The sequence below is a fragment of the Pseudocercospora fijiensis genome, assembly GCF_000340215.1.
Source record: "Pseudocercospora fijiensis CIRAD86 unplaced genomic scaffold MYCFIscaffold_8, whole genome shotgun sequence".
Classification (NCBI taxonomy): Eukaryota; Fungi; Ascomycota; class Dothideomycetes; order Mycosphaerellales; family Mycosphaerellaceae; genus Pseudocercospora; species Pseudocercospora fijiensis.
In genome coordinates, this window is record NW_006921539.1 from 2,303,144 (window position 1) to 2,314,600 (window position 11,457).

Consider the following 11,457-nt stretch of genomic DNA (forward strand, 5'->3'; position numbering starts at 1 on the left):
TACGCTAACCCTATCTATTACCGTATAGATAAGCTTCGCTATATCCTTACTAGTATAGGAACCTAGAATTTCAGGGAATCCGATTATAAGTTCCTAGAGTTTCTAATCCGAATTAATAAAGTATAGCATAATCGAGAGAAAGGAGGCTCTTATAGTCCGGCTTAACTAGCTATCGATAGTAATAGCTACTCGGCGAGTATTACGGAGGATCTCCCGAATATCGTCTAACGTAGCCTCTTTATTCTTTTCGAATATAATACGCTAGGTTATCGCGCCGAGAAATAGGGGAGGGTAGTTTATAAGATATAGGTATATCTTCTATATAGACTCCCTTTCGTAGAAGTCTTCCGGAAGACCGTTTATAGCTAGCATTTCGTTTACTAGTTGCTTGAAGTCTTCGGGGGAGAAATCGGTAGCCTTTAATCCTAGAGCTTCCTTAAGCGTAGCCTATAATAATTAGCTAGATCTCTACGGTTGATTTAGGTAGCCGGAATCTATAGCCGGCAGCTATAGCCGGTAGCTGTAGCCGGCATTTTAGAAGATATACCTCTTTCTAGAACGCTATATCTATATTAACTCTCCTCTCTCCTTAAGATTCCCGACACTATTTAGAATAGAGATAGTTCGTAGGCGATGAGTTCCTATCCCCTAGTTTCGGGTATTTTAAGATTAAACCGTAGAAGTTGTAGATAATTACTAGTTAACCTTTAAGTCGAGAAGTCGTATAACGGTGCAATGCCCCTTCTATAAAGAACTTCTAGAATGTGTCCGTTCGCTCCTTACTCCCCTATCGCATCGAGTACTTCCGGAGTTTACACTCCTTCGAACGTAAGTATAAAGGGAACTATATCTTATAGACCTATTGATTAAACTGCTCTATATACTCGGGTTTCTAAAGATACGCCTAGCTAGCCTTTTCGAAGATTTCCGGGTTAATACTCGATATTCTTATATCTCCGAACAACCTTCTACTTAGACTCCGTAAAGGTAAGGACTAGGTAGTAGTACCCTATAATAAATTCCTACTACTAGGATTCGGAGAGGATAAATCTAGCCCTAATCGTAGTCTAGGACTCGATAGGCTCGAAGGTAAGTATACGACCTCCTCTCGACGTTGTCGCAATCTCGCTCGTATACTAGACTGTTTCGACTATCGTCTCGTTATTACCCTTCCTAGTATAGCGCCTAGTATATATACAATATCGGTCGGTATGTTTTAAGGTTTCGTACGGTAAGGTAAGGACTTAGGAGTAGTAGATATATACTAGTAGCTATAGAGAAACACCCTTTCTTTTATAGCATCGTATCGTTAGGAACAGCTAGGTAGTAAATAGCTAGCTACCTTTTTTTTTTGTTTCCTAGCTACCTAACTACTAGATTTTTTTTCCTAGCTACCCTAGCTAGCCTAACTACTAGAATTTCTTTCCTAGCTACCTTAACTACCTGAATTTTGCCTTCTATACGGCGGCTCTCTCCTATTAACGGAACCGAGCTACTATACCTAACGAATCTAAGCTCGTTTTTAGTCTTAATCTATCCTCTTTCGGTATAAGATACTCGACAAGCAAATGCTTAGGCCGAGTCTAACTACGAAACCTAAGACTAACTAACAGCTCTATTAACTAATCCTAATCCTCGAACTCCTTCCGCTTCTTAGTAAAGACCTTAAAGAGCGCTCGAGCTTCTTCGGGTACCTGCGGAGTAGTCGAGATAAAGCCGTATCGCTAAAATAGGTAATCCTTCGGAGGCTTATATAGAGATTTAGAGAATTCCAACGCTAACCTATCCTATTAGTAGCTTAGATTCCGGATATAAGCCCTCTCTGCCTTAGTAAAGATTTTATATAGCAGTAGCACTCTGCCTTCGAGAAACGCTTTCTATTTAACTGTTAGTATCTGCCGGCTACGAACGCCGGCTATATATGCCGAGTATAGAATAATTACCTATACCCCTTCCTCCTATAGTAACACTTCTGCCGTCCCTAGATACCTAGCCCCGATCGCATTAATCGTAAGCTACTTTGCCTTTATAGACGCAAAGGCTTCGCTCTAATACTAATAAAGAAACTTCTACTCTATATCGAGGATATAAAGACAACTAGTCTCGATTCCAATCCTTGCTAGCTTTTCGTAGTAGCTTTAACTATGATTTTCTAAATTGATAGGACTTATGCCTTAGCCCTTTACTAGTATCTCGTCTCTTTAACTATACTCGATCTACTCCTAGCGCTTATCGTCTATAGCGTTAGGCCCTAAGACTATACCTGTTACTAAATCGACGTATAGTATCTCCTCGCTTTTTTCAGTTCCTTTATTCGTAGCATTAAGCTCTATCGCGGTATCCTAAACTCTAGTATTGTTGTTCTCGGCTATCTGAATATCTCCGTTACTATCGGTCGTATCGATAGAGGTAGCGGCTATAGGTCTAAATACTATTAGTTAACGTATTAAAGAAAAATATGCCGGCTATAGCTACCGGCTACGGCTACCGGCTATAGCTACTAGCTACGGCCGCTAGCTAGATTGACTTACGCTACTAGAACTTTACGCTCGAAAACTAGCCGCAATTCTTTCCTCCTCTTAGCCTTCTCTTAGGTTGTCTTCTTATTCTAACCTTTACTTTTTTCTATAGGCGCTAGCTATCGATAGAATGCCTCATTCCGCGCCTTTCTTCTCTTATCCTTAGCTCTTTTATCCTTATCTATCTTATCCTTTCTCTCGCGGTCTCGTACGGAATTCTTCTTCGTAGAGTACTCCTCTTTAGTCTTACGCTTTTTAGTTAGACGCTTAGGCAAAACAAACTCGCGGTCTTTAGTTCTATCTTCTATTTAGCGCGCGGCGCGCTTCTCTCTTGCTATTATAAGGGAAAGGGGCGGGGGCGTAGCGTATAGTAGTTGTTGTCGGTATAGGTATAAAGGAAGAAGTTGAAAGTATAAGAATATCGCGAAGCCCTAATTGTTGCCGCCTACGTAACGTTATATAGGTAAGCTTTCGCAACTACGGTAACTACGCCCCGGTAATAGCAACTACGCCCTAGTAACGGCAACTACGCCCTAGCAACGGCAACCACGCCCTAGCAACGGTAATAAAGCGTAGTAAATACAACCTAGTAACTATTATAGCCGGCAATCGTAGCCGGCAGTCGAATAAGAGTGTCCTTATAGCAAAACTACGCCCTAGCAACGGCAACTACGCCCTAGCAACGGCAACTACGCCCTAGCAACGGCAAAAGAGCGTAGTAAATGTAACAGAGTTACTATTATAGCCGGCAATCGTAGCCGGCAGTCGAATAAGAGTGTCCTTATAGTAAAACCAATACAGTCTCTAGTTCAAACTAGGAATCTATATAGTTCGAAAAAACCAAACCGGAACTAGGGAGCTAGTTCGCCGCTAAGAAACCAAACTATATACGTTTGGTAGTTCGGAAACCGAACTACTGCGGGGTCTAAGAACCTATACTAAGCGGCGTAGACGATAAGGGTTTAGTAGTCGTAGAAGGGGATAATAAGGTCGAGGATATAGGGGTAGATAGTAGGGCAGGCGGATTGTGTTATCTAAAGGACAGAGAGATTAACGAGGGTCGATACGAGCTACTAACTAGCACCTCTTACCGGCGGCAGGTTAATTTGCCTATAGACCTCTGTAGTAATAACTTATCGTTAATAGACAACGTCTACTATCGCTTCTTCTTACTCTTCTAGACTAATAAGGTTATAGACCGCCTCGTTAAGTATACTAACGAGTATACTAGTAATAAACCGGACTTTAAGAAGGGCGATAAGATCTTCGTTTCTAGCTATTAGTAGAAGCCGGTAGACAAGCTAACAATGCGGATCTTCGTAGGTGTTATTATCTATATGTCCGCTATTTAAATAGCCGACAAGTCCGACTACTAGCGTAACGATAGATACTAGCTATTATATCCTATTGCCGGTTATGTAAGCGAGTAGCGGTTTAAACAGATTAAGGCTGCTTTATAGTGCCGGAATAACGCGCTCTCGTTAAGTAGAAGAGGCTTACCTGCCTAGACCTAGATACTGCCGCTTGCTAATATATTACGTAGCAAATTCCGCGAGGTAGTCGTACCTAGTACTAACGTATCTATCGACGAGAGTATAATCCGGTTTATAGGTAAATCTAGGCATATAATTATAATAAGAGGCAAGCTAACGCCTATCGGATATTATATACTATATCTATATAAGGATAGGTACCTATATTCCTTCTTGTTCTCGAGCCCTCGGAAAGTATATAAATAGGAGGCTAAAGATCCGGATTCTATCGCTTCGACGGTCGCTTAGTACCCGATAGTAACTCTAGAGGTTCTTATAGACGCTAAGAAGAAGGAGTAGTAGAAGGAGAGTAATAAGAAGCGTCGTAAGTATAAGAACCGTAGTCCTAGTAGTATTAGTTGCGGATTAAATATAGGACTATGTTTAGTATAGCAAGTAAGAAAGGAAAGTTATACTACTACGGCCCGTGCCGACCGCGCTACCGAGACACCCGAAAGCCTAATCGTGTCGCCTGCCGTCTCGCTTAGCTCTAAGCTAAGCTCGCTTAGGTAGGCTATTCTTCGACTAATCCTATAACTTCCTTTCCTATAACGCTTCTTCTATATTTATATAGACAATCTATTTAATAACGTACTATTATTTGCAGTCTTAAGGCATCTAGGCATCGCCGCGACTAGTACTATACAATCTAGCTTACTTTCTTAGCTATAGCGAGGTAAAACCTTCGAAAAGCTAGGAATACTAAAACGAGATAGTACGAGGAAGAATTCGACCTTCCTAGCCCTTAATCGGAAGAGTACGCGTTTTCCCTATAATATACTGCTTTATAAGGCAATTTATAGTATAGCGGCGGTAATCTAGTAGGACAGAAACCTTGTATAGTTTCTTACGATAGGGTACCGTCTATTCGAGCGGTTACGGCGGCTTCGAGGCTACCCTCGAGCTAGTAATAACGCCTATATCGATAAGCACGTACGGCCTTACTAGAAAACTAATAGTAAGGAAGAGATAACTATTCTAGAGGTTGCGGCATTGTATAATAATTATATAGGTAGCGTAGACATTTACGACTAGCTACGCTACTATTGCTCGATATAATATAAGTTAAGGAAGGGCTAGTATCTATTGTTCTACTTCCTACTCGACGCTATAGTAGTTAACTCATTCGTCCTTCTACGAGGTAATAAATAGTAGACTAAAGAGCAGCGATTCACTTAGTAACGCGACTTCCGTATATTATTAGTATAGCAAATAGTCCGCCTCGGACAATAAGAGCTTAATGCGGCAGAGGCAATAGAGGCCGCTTCGAGGGCTCTACGTACACTAACTCTACTACTACCTCGAAGCTCCGGTTAGTTTATCGTAGGTTACTTATATAATAGCGGAGCACTAAGATCTCGGCGCTATTAGATTAAGAAGGGCGATAGCCTGCCTATAGCCGAGGACTTTCGTCGCCTCGCTCGTAGTAGTAACGCTGTCTACGACTAGAAGCCTGTTTTGCAACGCTAACGTTACTTCCTATATAAGTATATAAGGACCGCCTAGGGGTTTAAACACTAGCTACTTAACAAGACAACCGAGCACTAGACAGTCTATTATTGCACCTATTGTAGTCTTATTGCCTTATATAAGGCATGTAACCTAATATAGTATAACTAGCCTAATCTATATGCCTTCTTCGAGAGCCTAAAGCCGGAGGGCTCTTTAACCTCCGCTAGCGATTAACAATAGTCGCTATTGCTAATAAGTTAGCTTTATAGCCGGCATTCAAAGCACACTGCATCTTTACAAGCGAGGCAATCGTCTTATATAGGTATTTAACCTTTAACTAGAGTGCCTTAAACTCCGCCCTCTTAACAACTATTACCTTACTTCGAGAGCCTTCTTCGGCGGAGCTAGCAACTACTATAGGCGACTCCGCAACCTCCTTCTTAACCTCCTTCTTAACCTCCTTCTATAGGAGGTTCATATCTACCCTTAAGTCCCTTACTGCCTCTACGAGCCGGTTAACCTTAGCTGCAAGTAGACTAATATTAAACTACTTCTTAAGTAGACTCGGCGGTTTAATTAGTACTAGAAGTGTATCTTTACTAAGCTTATAGCGACTTAGTCGACGGCGTATACGAGACAGCCGAGACTCGGTTATTAGTAGCTAATTAGTTGTTAGAAGGTCTTAATCTACGGTTTATTGTCTATATACCTATCTCGGTAGCGTACTTAGCGCCTCTATTGCCTTCTTCTATACCTTTACTTACGAAGGTTTGCTATAAAACCTTTACTAGGGGACGACTCGTAAAGGTGTCGGCTTCTTAACCTTTAGCTCTACTACGGCTAAATCTGAGACCTAATCGGACAGCCTCGCAGTTCGAGGGGCGATGTAGGTTTGTATAGGGCTATACTACATTTAGCATTAGAAGTGGAACCCGATAAGGGCAGAGCTAGGGTAGGTATTCGACAGACTTAACTACGGACTTCGTTAAGGGGATAATATTCTAGTCCTATATTCATCGGGCCCTATTAGGCCTATTAGACTACCTCTATGTAGTTTACCTAGATAACATCCTAGTTTATATATACTTACCTAACATTGCGGAATACTAGGCTATAGTCCGTAAGGTGCTCGATCGCCTAAGAACCTATAGCTTATATTATAAGCCTTCTAAATATACCTTTGCTGCTAAAGAGGTAGCCTTCCTTAGCTTCCTTGTATTAACTAAGGGTATTAAGGCTAACCCTAACCGTATCTAGACTATTACTAAATAGCCTATTCCTACGTTAATTAAGGAGCTATAGTCGTTCCTAGGTTTTGCTAACTTTTACCGTCGCTTTATTAAGGGCTATTCGAGGCATATAATGCTACTAACTAAACTTACTAAGACTAAGGCTAACCCTTATAAGGAGTTTAAATAGACTAACAGAACGCAAGCCGCTTTTAACGGTTTAAAGCAACGCTTTACTAAAGTCCCCTTATTATACTATTTCGTACTAAGTAAACAGATCCGTATTAAAACTAACGCTTTACAGTTCGCTATATTAGCTATTATGTTACAGCAATTAGATAATAACAATTACTAGTACCTAATTGCCTTCTTTTTACGAAAGATAATCGATATAGAGCGTCGTTACGAGACCTATAAGCAAGAGCTCTTAGTAATCGTAGAAGCCTTTAAGTATTAGCGCTACTATCTCGATAGTACTTAGCATACTATTTAGGTCTATACAGACTATAACAACCTTCGTAGAATTACGAAGGTTACTAGGGTTATAGGTCGATAGGCTAGATAGGCCGTCTACCTCGCTAGGTTCGATTTCAATATATTATATCGGCTAGGCGTAAGCAACCCTACTAATAGCCTATCGAGGCGACCTAATTACGATAGCGAGACTTAGTACATTAATTTATTGTTTCTAACCCTATAGCATAAGATTGCTATAGCCCGTATTATTAATAAGCAAGCGTAGGATAAGCGGACTTCTAGACCCCGCGGCGGTAACAAATACTATAGCGGAGTTGTCGTTCTTTAGATCTTCTAGTATATGTTAGAAAGGACGTAGATCGCTCGAGCTATAATAACTCGATTAAAGACATTACTATCTATAGTAATAGCCTATATAGCGATAGTACTACAGAAGAGGTTATAGTAGTTCTAGCTACTAGTGCTATTAGATATATATAATGCGTATCTCGTTCGATAGCAAGGGTGCTATTAAATAACCTTACAAATAGGGATAGTTAATCGTTTATAGATAAGCTATTACGAGCTTAGTAGAGGGACGCCTTTGCTATTAAACGTATTAATAGGCTTATAAGTAGGCGAACGACTCGATCTAGTAAGAGTAATAATTAGTCGATCGACGACAAAGGTTACTTAAAGTTTAAGGGCAGATACTATATCCCCGCTAAACAATCGATTAGATAAGAGCTTTTAAAGCGACACTATAATAGTAAGCTCGCTAGTTACTATAGTATAGAGAGGTCGCACGAGCTACTATCGCGTATATACTACTAGCTAAATAGTAAGCAGTATATAAAAGAATATATATAGACCTATATAGTATACTAGCGTATTAAGGCACTAAAGCACTTACTATTTAGCGAGTTCTCTTCACTTCCTGTTCCTAGGAAGCTATTCGTAGAGCTTATAATAGATTTTATTATAGGCCTTCCTCCTACTAAGCGTAGGGGTAGCAAGTATATATATAATGCTATCCTTATTATAGTAGATCGATTTACTAAAGGCGCTCGATATATCCCGGCGCGGAAGGATTAGACTACTATTAATATAGTAGAAGCGCTATAGAATAATATCTTCTATACCTATTAGGGAACCCCTAAGGGGATAGTGTCTAATCGTAGATCGATATTAATATCGCACTATTAGAGCAAAATATACCTATAGCTAAGACTAAAGCATCGGCTATTAACAGCCTTCTATCTATAGACTAACGGTTAAACAGAGAGGCAGAATGCTACCCTATAGTAGTACCTACGCAGCTATATTAATAAGAACCCTAAAGACTAGGTCAACCTCCTATAGCCTATAGAATTCGTATATAACAGTAGTATACACTTATTAAGAAAGGTTTTACCCTATATAGCTATAATAGGCTAAAACGCTGCCTTACTATAAGACCTATTTACCTCGCTCGAGGCCGAGCGTAAGGAAAGGGAAGCGCGTTAAGTACTAGAGACACTAGCGGTAATAGAACGTATCTAGAAGATACGGGAAATCTATACTAAGATAGCTAAGAAGCTAATAAAGGCTTAAGAGTACTAAAAGACCTACTACGATAAGCGCTATACACTAATAACCTTTAAACAAGGCGATATAGTTATACTTAGTACGAAGAACCTCCGTATCCGCAAATACCTATTACCTAATAGCAAAACAAGGCCTAAGCTCGCACTAAGATACATTAGCCTATTCCGTATTCGAGAGGCTAAGGGCATATAGGCTTACTAGTTGTAGCTTCCTCCTTATTATACTATCTATAATACCTTCTACGTATCCCTCCTAAAACTATATTACTAGCGCGAAGGCGATAAAGCGCCTACTAAGTTAGAAGAAGTCTTAGCTAATAGTAAAGAGCTATAGTCGGTCGAACGAATATTAAAGCATCGGACTAGATAAGGTAAGAAGGAGTACCTACTAAGATAGTAAGGCTATTCGCCTAAATAGGACTTATAGGAAGCTAAAGGCTCCTTTAAGGATATAACTAAGTTATTAGATAAGTATTAGACTAGTATAAAGAACAAGAAGAAGGCTAAGGGCCTATAATATTGCCTAGGATTAATACTACCCCCGGGGTACTATTAGCTAACTAATTAGAAGCTAGCAATTGTTAGCAAATAACAACGAGACTATACTACTATAGTAAACGCGCACCGAGCGTTAATAAGCGCGCTATACCGCGTTAACTAATTACCTGCTCTTTTAAGGGCTCTATCCCTTTACTAATATGCCCTATAAGGCCCTCCTTTTAGTATTTAGGTCCCCCTCTTGTTCCTTTATTCTATCGAGGCCTCGAGGCCTAGGCGATCGGCGGGGACAGTACGCGCGTGCGAGTATAGTAATAATAATAATAATAATAGCGCCGTAGTACGAGCTAGCGATATGCTAAGAGACGGCGCGGCTATATTAGTAACGGTATTACGGAGTGTATTGCTAGTTAAAGAAGGAAATTAGGAGTAAGGTAAAGTTACCGCTAAGACGGCTAGCGCCGCTATTATTAATATTACTTGCTATTATTACTACGCCTATAGATACAACCTTACCTATACTACGAGCCTAAAGTACTGTATTAACTAAGCTAAAAAGGATTGAACTATTCGAGGGGCTCGAGGCTTAGAAGCGATTAATAGACTAACTAAGGGCAAAAATATAGAGCTAAGCTAGCCGGGGTCGATCTTGCGGATAATAGGTTACTCCTCGATCTTTCTAACCCTTTAAGCGAGGCGAACCTTAACTATTACACTTATAATAGCCTTTACCTATAGAAACTAGACGAACTATGTTTTTGAAAAGATAAGATTAATTAATACTTAAAGGCTGCTAAACCTAACTAATTAGGGCTAGCGAAACTACGAATAATAATAGCCCTCGTAATAATAAGAACAACCCTCGGAAGCGGACATTTCTAGGTCTTTTAAGAGTAGACGCAAAGAACTCGGTACGATATTACTTAGAACGGAGGCAGTGCTATAATACCTCGTAAGCCTACCTATTATAGTAGGGAAGACGCGCTCGTATTATAATTAGTCGATAGCCCTTAATTCTTATATATATATCGCTTTACTTTATTATATACAAGGATAGCGCAGTTAGAGTTAGACATTGTGTTAGAAGGTAAGGTTTAATATAGTTATATAATTAGGTAGTTAAGTATTTAATTTAGCGCGGGCTAAGCAGCTTATTAGACTTGCTAAGTTAGTAGTAATAGAGGTCGAGATTAGAATATAGACAGGCTACGAGGGCGCGGCCTTTAGAAGGGAAGCGTATATTAAGGCTAAAGAGGCTATACGTAATTAGTATGTAACTAGACCGAGTAAAGCTAGGGTCTTAGTACCTTAGGTAGGGCTTGGCGCTTAGCGTTAGGCTAACTAGCCTGCCTTCCTCCTTCTCCTCCTAGATCCTTATCGAATACTACTTGTACCTACTACTACCCTATCTACCTGCTAATATAACCCCTTCTTATAACTACGCTTATAATAGCTATTACCTATAGAAACTAGACGAACTGTGTTTTAGAAGAATTAACAATTAAATGCTACTAAACCTAACTAATTAGAGCTAGCGAAACTACGAATAGTAAATAGCCCTCGTAAATAATAGTAATTAGCCCTCGAAACGAATATTACTAGGTCTTTTAGAGTAGACGCAAAGAACTCGGATAACATTACTTAGAACGGAGGCAGTGCTATAATACCTCGTATGTCTACCTATTATAGTAGGAAAGACGCGCTCGTATTATAATTAGTTAATAGCCCTTAGTTCTTATAGATATATATTACTTTATTATATATAAGGATAGCGCAGTTAGAGTATTATATTACTATTAGAAGGTAAGGTTTGATATAGTTATATAATTAGGTAGTTAATTATTCAATTCGGCGCGGGCTAAGTAGCTTATTAGATCTACTAAGTTAGTAGTAATAGAGGTCGAGATTAGAATATAGAAAGGCTACGAGGGCGCGGCCTTTAGAAAGGAAGCGTATATTAGGGCTAAAGAGGCTATACGTAATTAGTATATAACTAGGCCGAGTAAAGCTAGGGTCTTAATGCCTTAGGTAGGGCTTAGCGCTTAGTATTAGGCTAACTTGCCTACCCTCCTCCCTCTTCTCCTAGATCCTTATCGAATACTACTTATACCTACTACTACCCTATCTACCTGCTAATATAACCCCTATTATATAGGTTAGATAACTAGGGAGTCCCTATTAATTA